Genomic DNA, 14,860 nt, shown 5'->3' on the forward strand with positions numbered 1-14,860 from the left:
TCCTATCCTATCCCATCCCATCCCATCCATCCTTCCATCCATCCATCCATCCATCCATCCATCCATCCATCCATCCATCCAATCCATCCATCCTTCCATCCTTCCATCCATCCATCCATCCAATCCATCCATCCTTCCATCCAATCCATCCATCCATCCATCCAATCCATCCATCCATCCTTCCATCCATCCTTCCATCCATCCATCCATCCATCCATCCTTCCATCCATCCATCCAATCCATCCATCCTTCCATCCATCCATCCTTCCATCCAATCCATCCAATCCATCCATCCATCTTGTTAATTAATATTACTCAGTACTTAAATGTATAATTACATTACACTGTAACAATGACACCTTAAAAGTGTAACCAAACACTATTTGCCATACAAAATGTGTTTGATTACGATAAGAAATTACGATAAGCATAGCATTTTGGTTTTGTAAGTGTCCTTTTGGCGATGCTGACGCTCACTTGCATTGTGTTTTCAATTGCATTCCGATATTGGAAATATGTGTGACCCTGGATCCCAAACCCAGTCTGGAGCCGCACGGGTATATCTGTGGCAATAGCAACTATACATTGTATGGGTCAAAATTATCCATTTTCCTTTTATGCCAAAACTCATTAGGATATTAAGTAAAGATCATGTTCCATGAAGATATTTAGTAAATTTCCTACCGTAAATATATAAAACATGTATTTTTGTGAGTGAGTGCAGCACAGTCGTGAACATAAATGCACAACTTTTTTCTCAATTTTTAGATTTTTTTGCTCCTCAGATTCCAGATTTACAATAGTTGTATCTCGACCAAATATTGTCCTGTCCTAACAAACCACACATCAATGGAAAGCTTATTTATTCAGCTTTCATGTGATGTATACATCTCAATTTCATAAAATTGACCCATGTGACTGGTTTTGTGGTCCAGGGTCACATATGTGCATTTGCAAACGTGCACTCTTAGGCCTCGCTGTCAAAATCAGCACATAAGTGCACGTGAATGCATGTCTTTCTGTCTGCGCTCATTCACCTACTTTCACTGTTGCCATCCATTTTGCTAATTCTAGGCCACCTATTCTGTCCAATCTAGGCCATTATAAAGTTATTTTTATATAAAAGCGAGCGCAACTATTGCACACGTCGAGCAGCAGTCAGCGGACATATATGTGACAGTATGATAAATCCAACAACTGCGCCGAAAATAAAATCTGCTCCACATCCACCAAATCCCAGTATAGATGATGCATTGGTTCATTTAGGACTGCAAGGGAAAAACAAGGTCGATCCCGAATCGAGGACACCTTGGAATCCCTTTAGAGTTCGTCCCACTTCTGCCGGAGTGAAGTCTTTTCCTCCCGGAGTTTAACTGGCAATTAGGTTGTGTGGGCTGAGATCCGGGCGTGTGGAAGAAATCCCGCTTTGATGGCAGGCTTGGACAGGGATATTGAGCTGGGTTGGTCCTTCCCGGGTATTTATCCGCTCTGCCACATAAGGCGAAATCGCTGAAGCCCCAAATCAGTCATTTTGCAAAACATTAAAGAAGAGTTAGGATGAAAGGAGCCGGGGGTTTTCCTTCTCCGTTCCTGAACACACACTGCACGCAGAGACTGCTCGTAAAGATGGAATTAAACATGCAGGATTTTTATTTTTTTACTAATTTATAACTTTTTTTTTACAGTTTTTAAAAGGTTTTATATGATTCAATAACCAAGTATATTGAAAAATTTAAATTTCACTCAGGAGTTATAGTAAATTTCACACATAATCACAAAGAAATGGGAAATAACAGACATTTTTAAAGCAGTAATGCCCTTTTCACAAGATGTAAAATAAGTCTCTGATGTCTCCAGAGTGTGTGTGTGAAGTTTTAGCTCAAAATACCCCACAGATATTTGTATATATCATGTTAAAATTGTCACTTTTCGAGGGTGAGCAAAAACACACAGTTTTTGTGTGTCTGTCTCTTTAAATGCAAATGAGCTGCTGCACCCGGCACAGGGGGCGGAGCTTCAAGAGCTCGTGTTCTTTTACCTCACACACACACACACACATGCACTGAAAATGTCAATAGCTATGTTTCCATCCACACGTTTTTACCTGAATTAAGTGATATCGAATGAAAAATGCCTTATGGAAACAGTAAAATTCGATTGAATTTCATGAATATCGACTCAAATCAAATGCGTTCGGTCTCATCGGATTTTATCTTGATCGATATACGGCTTATGCGATAAACGCTGATGGAAACGTTATTTGCCGAATAAATAATGAATTGCATTTTGTCTAGCAAAACTTTGTTCGCAAATGTTGGCTTGAATGTTGTGAGATTCAGTGCGAAAATGAATTATGGAAACGCCTTAAAATGTCTCAAATCAATTCGATATACCAATTTGATCGCAAAACAGCATGTGACGTCATTACACACAGGTTTTTATTCACTTTAAAGCCGTTTGAATAGAAACACACTTTCACCAGCATTTATTTGCATGAGTTTTTTTACTGAACTTCAGATAATTCGATTGACAAGTGGATGGAAACTTAGCTTCAAAGAAAAAACGGACTTCCTGGTGAAAACTACATTACCCATAATGCTTTACAGAGAATTTCACCAATCAGAGAGAGAAAACAAGCAAAACACGGCACCAATGAAGCACCACAAGTGATGTTATCAAGTCAGTCTAAAAATACACTGTTTTTAAATACATAACATTTGTATTGTTTTTAATTCGATTACGCTGTTTGCAATGCTTCATGGGATTGTAGTTCTTTAGTTCTGTTATGTAGTCCGAAACAGTGGAAATCTGTTTATTCTTGTCGACCTGATATGCTTTTACTGTTTTACAAACATTTATTGTAACTGCTGTAAGTCCACATTTGTGTTTTCTATTTCTGTAATGAGGATTGGCCTGTAATGCTGTGTCAGTCCATCTATAACCACAGTAGAAACACAGGCCTTTAAAAATAGCAGTTAGAGCTCCGTCTTCCAGCCCATCCATACACGCCACACTTCTTTATGTGGACATCAAAAGCACTTCACTGTTTCCATTTAAAATCTCGAAGTACTGCCAAATCCCAGACTGAAGAAACCGACCCGACCCGACCCGTCCCGTCCAGAACAGCCGTTATCAGCATCACTGCTGGACTTACAAGAGTGCAGATGAGGATTTCACAAACACTGGAAGACGGAGAAAATGGTGTAACACCAGCTCAATGGAGACAATTTCGAAAAATATTTTTTTATCAGCCTTGATTTATTTTATTTTTTTGTATTTTTCTTATTTTTGGTAGACATAAATATGTAATAATAATAATACACATTTAATTTGTATATATTTATCTATTTGTGTGTGTATATATTAATACAAATATATATATTGAAAGTATATATTAAGAATCAAGTAAATACATTCTCTCTATCTTTTTATAAATGTTCTTTTTATCTTTTATTAATGTTTATATATTAAGATATTTATATTTGCATTTTATATATATATATATATATATATGCAAATATAAATATTTATATAGTCATATATAAACATTAATAAACAAATATAAATCATATTTAAAATAATATTGTAAATGCATTTACTTTATACAGTATACTTTTTATATTTAAATTTTTTAACAGTATAAACAGATCATATATATATATATATATATATATATAATATATATATTATCTGTTTATACAAAGTGTGTGTGTATATTTGTTACAAATTAAAAATATAAAAAGTATAATGTATAAATTAAATGCATTTACAATATTATTATTTTAAATATGATGTCTCTTTGTTTATTCATGTTTATATATGAATATATAAATATTTATATTTTGCATATATATATATATATTGTTTTTTTACAGATGTTTTTTATTGTATTTTTTTATTAAAAATAAAAATAATTTTAATAGACTAATTAAAATGTTACTTTTTTTTTCTAGCCTATTTTACTTTAACCATTTTGGAAAAGAATGCACAGACTTTAGATGTTTTTTTTAAACATTTGTATTATTATTATTATTATTATATATATTTTTTTTAATAGACTGAACAAGATTTCCAGTTCTGCTGTGCAGATGTGAGTGTGTTTGGATATGAATACTGTTTCTGTCAGTGAAAAACAGAAATGAAAACATCTGATAATGCAAATAGCCTCTTTAATTCTGCGTGTGAGTGCTTGAAATCTGACGGCTGTCACACACTCGCTCTTCTGATAGACCAAAGCTGAAGTCAGAAGATTGATGTCACTAATTCTGTCTTCTCAGTTTAGGACGGATTTGACCAGATAGCACTAATAACACACTCAGAATGTGTTTAAAACGGGACGCTTTCGGTGCAGCGGCTGCTGATGTCGGATAACCCTGCAGTGAAGGAGCCTGGGATCTGAGACGAGCTATTCCTGTCCGTCAGCCCCGGGACACACTGCAGCCGGGAGGAGGTATGAATATACAGGAGAGATTATATCATATATAACACTGACTTTTATTCAACCCTCCGGCCAACTATTTCATTACGACACACAGTGTCAGTGTAAAAACAGCACAACTCTCCTTAACAAGTGTGTTGCTCAAATCACTATCAGTTGCAGTTATGCTTAAAAAAGGCAAAAAAGAAGGAAATGTAGAACAGAATTGTATTATGTAACCCATAGGATCACTGACTAAATGTTTAGTCTATATATATATATATACATACTCTGAAGAAGTGGGTTGCCTTATTATATATATATATAATTTTACTATTTTTTTCTTTTCTTGTATTTTACTTTAACCATTTTGGAAAAGAATGTGCAGACTCGAGATTTTTAAATAAAAAAAAATGTTTTTGTTGATTTATTTATTGTGTGTGTTTGTATATATATATAATATATATATATATATATATATATATATATATATAAAATTGTATTTGTTACAAATGTTTATTTTATTTTATGAAAATTAAATATATCCATATGACATAAATAACTTTAATATATATATATATATATATATATATATATATATATATATATATATATACACACACACACACACACAATAAATAAATCAATAAAAAAACCCCAATAATAATAATAAATAAATAAAAATCTCCAGTCTGCACATTCTTTTCCAAAATATTTAAAGTAAAATATTTAGAATAATTAATATTTTTATTTTTAACACTATATATATATATTATTTTTTTATATATATAACATTTTATTTGTTACAAATATATGCTTTTTAATTTTACTAAACTTAAATATATCCATATGACTTAAATAATTTTAATAAATATAATTGTAGTTTTTTTTTTGGGGAGATATAATTATTTAATAATCACTACTCAAATCACATGATCAGTTGCAGTTATGCTTTAAAAAAAAGGATCAAAAGGCACAATAAAAAGAGTGAAATGTAGCACAAAGACGACTCTTCTGGCCAGGATTGTGTTATGTAACCCGCCAGGATCAACTGAGCAAGATATCAGAGACGTTACATGTGCGTTCCTCCCTTCAGGGTCTCCGGGGTTCGGCTGTGTGTTCGCCCTCCCTCCCCCGGTGAACCCGGCTCAGTTTTCAGCGCAGAAATAGGCGCTCGTCGAGCTCTGTCATCACATGCCACTAACAGGTGTGCTCTCCAAAGAAGCCTCAAGAGCATTACACAACCACGAGCCTGAGGAGAACCCAAAATAGCGTCAGCCTCGCCGGTGCTACGGGTTCAGGGACCAGAAATGCAACTCGTCAGTGGTTTGACTGGGACAAAAGTGCATAATTGGTGGAGTCACTTCTTCAGAGTTTCGTAACTTTGAAAAAAGAAAACCTAGAAACAATTATTAAAGGAATGTATAACCCAAAATTCATTTTAAACCGGTTTGCTGTTTGAATAGAGTTTTTTTTTTTACTAGTGCTTTATACAATACAGATCGTATCAAAGCAGCTTTACAGTAATAAACCGTAAAATAACAATATGAAACTAAAAATGCAAAACTGTCATTATTCAGCTCAAGTCAGTTCAGTTTAATAACAGTGTCAAAATGCATCAATTATGAAACTAATTCGATTCAGTCACTATTCAGCTCAATTCAGTTCAATTTGTGTTTGCATCGATTATATTACTGAGCTCAACAGGTTTTCCTGCTTGAATTATGATTATTTTCCTCATATTCTCCATTGTTGCGGCTCCTCTCTTCCCAGTCTGTCAGCAACGCTCTGTTTACTTCCTGTCTCTATGAAGCCCCTCCTTCTGAAAAGCACACTGTGCTCTGATTGGTCGGCTGGAGCAGTGTGTTGTGATTGGTCAAGCGCTTTGTGTGTTTGGGAAATGTCCCGCCCCCTACCATAACCAAGCGGCAATCTTCCGATCTCTCTCGTGAATCCAACACTGAAGAGACTTAAACTGCAGTTCATGGACTGGCCACTAGAGACCGGCTGCAAAAAGAGAGTCAATCCCATAAACCCCCATGTTAAAATGACCAACTTTATAGCAGAAAACATCATGTTTACAGCCTAGTGCAAAAAGTGGTTTTGGTCTATATAGCTAATTTTACTAGCTAATTTTCCAGGAAGCGCGCGCCCTCAGATCACTTGGACGTGGTTGTGTACAAGAGGTAAAATCGATATAAATACTGTTCGTTTTCTCCAAGCGGCAACCTCCCTGTCTCTCTCTTGAAACCAACACGGAAGTGAATTAAACGGCAATTCATCCACTGGCCGCTTGAGGCTGGCAGCAGAAGTGAGTCAAATCTGTATCTCCCGCATGTTAAAATGCCCAACTTTACAGCAGAACAAAACATGTTTACAGCCTGGTTCTCTCTGTGGCTTTGGTCTATACAGCTAATTTCGCCCTTCATAACAACTGTGAGGGGGGTGCATTTTTTTATAACTCACCCGTTTAGTTGATTAATATTTAAAGTTCTGCAAAATTAAGGGTGTGTCCACTTTTGAGTGACAGGCGGATTCCCGATTATGTAAATGCTAGCCGGTTAGCCGTCACTTCACCTCGACAAATTCCAGCCGCTGAAATTGCCATCTCTGCCGTGTTTGTGCTTTTTTCCGGGATTATTTCATATAATTTAATACACACATTACTTCGCCCAAGTCTTTGGATTCCGCCGTTGTTGTCGAGTATCGTACGAGAGAACAACCAGCGCTGTATTCCAGTCGTTCTCCTCGGTGAACATGCACTAATGAAGTTTTCAGATTTAAAAACGTCTGCGGTACACTCGTTCTGCGGTGCCGTTGCTCTAGAACAGATTATAACACGCTTAATATGTAACTTACCGTCAGATGAAATCCTGCAGGTGTCTGTGTTTCTCCGTCCATGCAATAAATGCACATCCTTGAATGAGCGCGCATTTACTTGAACTTCATAGGTAATATATCTATGGTTTGACCCATTTGAGATGCGGCCAAAATCAGAATTTAAAGGGCACCTATTATGACATTTAAAATGTTCCTAATGTTGTTTAGGGAGTCCCCAACAACAGTTTTACATGCATGCAATGACAAAAAACACTTTTGTTTTCGTATAATATGCATTTATTTTTACCTGATTTGCTCACCGACTCCCAAATGATTCGTTTAACGACTCGTTTTTCAAACCCCTCCTTTGCGCGACGCTAATCTGCGTTGATTGGTCAGATGACCCAGCAGTGTTTACAGAGATAATACTTATTTTTAACACGGAGTACAATGATGCTTTTATCAATTAAATTGTATTATTATAATAATGATTATAGTCCACTGCTTTATAGTTTGTAGTAAAAAACGAAAAATAAGATAAATAATTTAATGTTATGTTAGCGACCATAGCCCTGAGTTTATATTGTAAAAGCACAATCAGTCTTTGTTTGCATTAGCCCGATGCATAAACATAACGTTTTTACAAAAAAAAAAATGCAGTTACATTACAGTTATTACTCTATTCTTTAGACAACTCCGAAAACAACGACAAACACTTCACATCTCAATACAATTGTCATTGAAGACCTAGAAGCTAAACGGTGCTTACACAACAAACAAAATAATTATTAAGCATGCTACATAAAATATAAAAGCAACAATTATTAATAACACTTACAGGTTGTGATACGGAGGAGGAAGCTGATGCAAATACACTTGGAACTGAACCTTCCTTCAATATCAGCCAGCTCGCGAATCCAAGTTTGATTGCATTTAAAAAGCAATCGTCTTCAAAATGGCGCGAACAAAGCACACGGCTTGGACTATACTTCTGTGGTATAGTGAATTGTAGCCACTTAGTCTTCAAATGCTCCTCCTTGGGCAGATGAAAAAAGTTTGCTTTTGAGCCGCACTTCAGAACACAGCGTCTCGTCGCCATGATATTTTCCCTGCTGGCCTTGGAGCGCAATAAGTGGGCGTATCGTATTCAAATAACTTGACAAGTTGACGTCATCTAGTCAGAGAAAAAGCTTCGGTCTTCTAACGATTCATAAAAATGACTCAGAGTCGACTCTTACTTTTGAAAGACAATAACTTTATATACGGTGCACTTTCATATTTCAAACTTTGCAGGATGTTTTTGTTCACTTAGATCTATGTTACACACTACATGAAAGGTAAATTTCAAAATTCCATAATAGGTGCCCTTTAAAATGGACTGAATAATAAAGCTCTCTACGCACTTGACGAGCGATGCCGCGCTGACGGACCATAGACTGTAATAAAGAGTGACTGACATGTATGCACATAATCACGGTCACACACACACACACACACACTCTCAGAGTAATATTGTAAAGTTACTGCATAATACATTTTCAACTAGCTGAATAGCTGTACAGAATCACGATACACAGTCTCACTTGTAGCTATGTCTTTTAACTATTATAATATTTCAATGGGCAAAAACAGGACCTTTTAATTGGCATTCTGATTTTAATCATCAACTGTCACTTTAGCGCGATGCCCTGTGCAGTCGCAGACTTGGTACTGTGAGTAGCATATAGCATTAGCTCCCAAGCCTGAGCTAACCTGGAGCTAACGCCATAACGTCGCGCTAGGTGGGCGTGGTTTCAGATAGCCAGGCTCCTCAGCTCCGCCTCTTTGCCCATATTCTGTTATCCGGGAGTGACGAGCGGTGACGCGAGGCCAAGATGGCGACGGCCGGCTCCGCCCACTTTAGGCTTCAAAAATGCTCTTCAGAAACCTACGGGTGACGTCACGGACACTACGTCCATATTTTTTTACAGTCTATGGTTTTCTCACACAAACCACTCGTTTCGTGTCTTAGGCCATCAATGTGCACTTACGATGGGGAATTATTTAATTTGGACTCATGCTCTGTGAGACAGTGACCGTAGACCTGCATTATATGACTGACAGACAAGAACGGTTTGACCTAAAAATATAAAAATTGAAACTACTGCGGAAACAAAGACACCTACATCTTGATGCACTTCAGGTAAGATAAAACATACCAACATTTAATTTCTAAGTGAACTATCCCTTTAATAGGTCCTTTTTAAGTGTCTTTTAAACCCCCAAATTTAGAGTTTGAATTTAGCATTTTGAAATGAGAGTTTCCGTGTTGGACAGAACAACTGCACACCGGTTTGGAAGGAGTAGAAGAATGTGATTCTCTCTGAGTAACATGATCTAGGCCGAGCGCTCGGGGATCAGGCGTGTTGGGTCAGATGAGGGTGTGTGTTGAGAGATGGCTGGTGTCATCGGGTCTGGACGAGTTTTGCTCTAGTAAGCCTCGGCTCAGCGCCAGCAATGCAGTGGAAGAGGAGAAGAGAAGTGAGAGATTCCCAGTGTGCTGCTGCTTTCACGGAAAACTATTACAAGAGCCTGTCCTCACCCGGGTCTGTGTGTGTGCCGACACCACTCTATCAGACGCACATATAGGCTGTGTTTACACGGACACGATCTGAAGAGAAAACGCAAAAGTGGCGTTGCGTCTCACTTTTTATTCTGCGTTTAGACGAGCGTTATGGGGGGAACTCTGCGTGCATATGGTGACGCAAAAGTGTGTGAGATTGGATGTAGTGTGCACTCCAGGCGGCTAGGTGGCGATGTGACGCACTGAAAGTGAAAGAGACGCTGACACAGTTTTTCATGTTTAATACGGTAAAGCCGCTGCTTAACCCTCGGTGCTCTTCACGTGTCGCTCAATAATGACAGATTTTTTCCAGCTGTATTTACACTGTTTTATCATTGCTTTTGTTGTCAGGATTAGTAACTTGCCATTTTGTGACATTTCGAGAAAATTTTCTGCTCACACATTCAAACACAAAAACGATCCATCAAATGTTACCGCCATTGTGTATTGTCTACCAAGTATTGAGGTCTTTGCATTCACATCATGCTTAACATCTGACATGATGAAGTATAAATGACTTAGATACTCTAAGTAAAGCACATACTATAAATGACTGGTATAATTCAATAAAATTGAGTGAAATGTGAAACGTAATGCAAAGGAAATTTCAACTAAATCGATATTAATCAACCTTTTACTAGCCAAGTTAAAATTACTTATTTTCTTTGTTACTTTTACTTAACTAGGTTAAGTAAAGTTTACTTAATTCCATTATCCAAGTAAATTTAACTTAAAGATTTCTAATTAAAGCTACTGATAAATATGTTTAGGTTTTTACTTGGCAAATCTTTGTATATTTACTAGCATTTTCTGAGTGAAAAAACTTTCCTAGCTTTTTTCAAGTAAATCCTACTCCAAATTTTTTTCCTGTACTGGCGCATGCCTGTGACGTAAACGCGTACGCGACGCCTTCACTGTCTAGCAGACTTTTGCGTTTTTACCGTTTAGACGGGAACGCGACGGTGGAGCGTTTTTAAGATCTCCACTCTGGAGGTGGTTTCACTTTTTTGCGTTTTTAAGCCCCAAAAACGCTGTCGCCGTGTAAACGTACGGCACATCCGATAAAATATTTTTACGTTTTCACCCATGAGCGTTCTCATGTAAACAGGGCTTTACACGCTGATGTCAGGGCATGCTGGGAAATTATGGCTGCATTTTTACCCCCTCACCTATTTTTGTTTTTTAGACGAATGTTTGGCTTGAGAACGCCTGATCAGAACGCTTGAAGTAGATTTAATAGCTTTAGGTTTTAATTTGGTAACACTTTACAGTAAGGATCAACGCCTTACTGTAAAGAGATTTTGATGATTATGGCTTACAGATTATGAAAACCCCAAATTCATAATTAGAATATTGTGAAAAGGTTTTCACTGTAAGCCATAATCATCAAAATTATAACAAATAAAGGCTTGAAATATCTCACTTTGCATGTAATCAGTCTATATAATATATTGATTTAACAAATTAACTAAGCATGTGTTACTGTATTTGTTCATCTTTGTTGATGTTAGATTATAAAAATTCAGCTGTTAGTTCACAGTGCATTAACTAATGTTAACAAGATTTTAAAAAGTATTAGTAAATGTTGTAATTAACATGAACTAAGATTATAGTTGCTGTATACGTGCAGTTCATGTCAACAGGACGAGATTGTGTCTGATGAAGGTTATTCATAGCTTTTCTGACAGACGTTTGGCTCGCTGCGTGCATTTCTCCTCTGCGTTTATTGGATTTGTAAAAATACTCTGAGCCATTTTTACCAGATCGATGTCTCCCTGAGCCGTTATTCAAGTCGGATGTTTGGGGATCCAGATGACCACGGTTACAGCGATTTGATTTATTTATAGACATGCAACTTGGACACTTTGTCAGTCTAATAATGCACTTTAACCGTTGACAAACCAGAACATTTATCTGGTATTTTGTAGCGATATTCACATTCAAATGTGAATTTGAATCATGTTTTAAACAACTTTATTTTATAGTTTGTTATACTATATATTCTAAATATGCATTATCTTAAAACCAATCGTCACTCAAAAAATACATTTTGGCCTCTTGTTAAAATTAATGAATTAAAATAAGCAAAAGTAACACGATTGTTTAACACTTTGTCACAACTTAATTTAATTGTGTTAAATCAAGCTAATATTTTTAAAACGGAAGTTTACTTAATTCATTTGTGTGAAAACTACATGAATCATTGTTGTTGACATCTAACTGGGCAGTGGATCTGTAGTTCCCAGCATGCTTTGCAAGGGTTTGCATAAATGTAGGCATTAAAGTGTTATTTTATGTGTTTTTCAGTAAATGGAAAGATGTTGTTATAGTGTTTAATGTTCAGTTATGTTAGAAACTTAGAGGATTTTCTGTAATGCTTTCTAATTTTGTGGTTACCATTAAACCACACTTGCAGACCTGCACAAGTAATATTTAATATTACTATGTAAAAAGTGGTTTTAATTAAAAAGTTCTATCCACTATTAATACTATTCTAGTCTATTCTAGACTAGTAACATCTAGAAGTGATTGTAGAGTCAAATTAGCTACAATTTTAATGTTGGCGATTATATAAATATAAAGACATAAGGTTTTTTGCCGCCTTATCTTGAATATTGGGTGCATAATAAATGCTTTTTAAATAGCGTAAATCACACAGTGAAAGTGTGCACTAACCTACTAGATTACATCACATTAGGTATGCATTCAACTCTCTATGTGTGTTTAGTAGTGAGGGACTTACTCGATAATTTCAGATTGCACATCGATAAAACAACACTCCCGATATTATTTAGATGATATACTCGTGAAACTAGAAAAATGAGAATATGGTGCAAAAGTTCATTTATTTCAGTAATTCAACTTAAAAGGTGAAACTAATATATTATATAGACTCATTACATGCAAAGTGAGATATTTCAAGCCTTTATTTGTTATAATTTTGATGATTATGGCTTACAGCTTATGAAAACCTTTTCACAATATTCTAATTTTGAATTTGGGGTTTTCATAAGCTGTATATTCATAATCAACAAAATTATAACAAATAAAGGAGTGAAATATCTCACTTTGCATGTAATGAGTCTATATAATATATTAGTTTCACCTTTTATCTCTTTATTCTTAAATTTTTCCAGTTCCACATGTATTCCTCCCATCTCATATTTTTTCCATCATCTTGTCCCTTTAAGGGCTCTGTAATATTCAACAGTTACATCCTACATTAAAGTTTACGAGGTCACATCCAGGGTCCTCTCGACGAGATCGTGTTTACCGCGGTAACTGTGGTATTTTCCAGCCGGTGAGTGAAGCAGCAGCTGCTGTGATGTCTGAACTTGCCAAGCGACTCGGATAAACTGCAGATGAGGATCGAGAACAGAAGACTGGCCCTCAGATGCTCTTCACTCCTGGATTACCAGATCTGTGTGTCTCTGTCTGAATTCCTCTTGGCATTCTCGGAGCGGTGGGAATACTTTCCATGTCAGTCTGTGGGATGGATCGGCATGCGGGAAAACTGACGCCACGGCTGGGAAAGAGATCAGCGTTGGGTCATGGATGCCAAGAAATGCTTGAGTTGAATTTTAGAAATGTTTTGTGCTGGAAAATGTTTTAGCCGAAGAGTTGTGCAAAATTCTGATTTGAAGAATCTGAGGCTCTTTTTCTTTTAAGAGTTTGAATTGAATTGGTCACAAACCACCAGAATTTGTATTGGAATTTGAATCAAAATGACAGGAAGTGGGATTTTCTGAATAGCATTTCTTTCTAGCTATCCATCCATCCATCCATCCATCCATCCATCCATCCATCCCTTCGTTAGTTCATCCATCCATCCATCCATCCATCCATCCATCCCTTCGTTAGTTCATCCATCCATCCATCCATCCCTTCGTTTGTTCATCCATCCATCCATCCCTTCGTTAGTTCATCCATCCATCCATCCATCCCTTCGTTAGTTCATCCATCCATCCATCCATCCCTTCGTTAGTTCATCCATCCATCCATCCATCCCTTCGTTAGTTCATCCATCCATCCATCCATCCCTTCGTTAGTTCATCCATCCATCCATCCATCCCTTCGTTAGTTCATCCATCCATCCATCCATCCATCCATCCATCCATCCCTTCGTTAGTTCATCCATCCATCCATCCATCCCTTCGTTAGTTCATCCATCCATCCATCCATCCCTTCGTTAGTTCATCCATCCATCCATCCATCCATCCCTTCGTTAGTTCATCCATCCATCCATCCATCCCTTCGTTAGTTCATCCATCCATCCATCCCTTCGTTAGTTCATCCATCCATCCATCCATCCATCCATCCATCCATCCATCCATCCATCCATCCATCCATCCATCCATCCATCCATCCATCCCTTCGTTAGTTCATCCATTCATCCATCCATCCATCCCTTCGTTAGTTCATCCATCCATCCATCCCTCATTCTATCTATTTTGATAGAATTAAAGTTGGCATGAAACGGAAGTTGTGCTCGTTTTATCTTCCATATTATGACGTATATCCGTGTGAAACGGCTTCTGGAACAAGAATAAATGTAGGGCGGGGCTTGATTTTTTCTTTGGGGAATTGATTGGATGCTGGATATTCGTGGTTTGCTATTGGTGGATCTAATTTGAGTGACAAGTTGCCCCGCCCTCGTCATCAGAGAAGAAATATCACTGCAAGAGGGAGGGGAAGTTATTAAGATGAAAGATTATGAGGCACATGAGCATAAATAAGATAATAATGATGTGCACGGATAAATACTTTATAATAAATACTGCGATATGCCATAAAATGTCCATTTTGATTTCATATTTAAAGTGTAATCTTCCCGCTTCGGGTCATTTTTGACCCGTGAAAATGTTTTTTTTGTAACTCTGAAATATCAACAACTTTAAACGGGCTAAAAGGTAAACAGACTTTACACCGCAGGTCACAAATCTCGCTACATGCTACAATATTACACATTATCATCTTCTTTATGACCTATGGCTGATTATCAAAATGATCTGCAATCATCC

General features: G+C 36.8%; 1 long non-coding RNA gene across 3 annotated transcripts in view; it reads left to right on the plus strand.

The window, feature by feature from the left end:
• LOC307011047 overlaps nucleotides 1-14,860 on the plus strand; it is a 129,155-nt gene that overhangs the window by 68,468 nt on the left and 45,827 nt on the right. For all 3 annotated transcript variants that reach the window (XR_013800343.1, XR_013800344.1, XR_013800345.1), the window contains one exon: nucleotides 4,278-4,450. This is a non-coding gene — a long non-coding RNA (uncharacterized lncRNA). The remainder of the gene's footprint in view (nucleotides 1-4,277; nucleotides 4,451-14,860) is intronic.

This window comes from Phoxinus phoxinus (assembly GCF_949152265.1).
Source record: "Phoxinus phoxinus genome assembly, chromosome: 14".
In the NCBI taxonomy this organism is placed as follows: domain Eukaryota; kingdom Metazoa; phylum Chordata; class Actinopteri; order Cypriniformes; family Leuciscidae; genus Phoxinus; species Phoxinus phoxinus.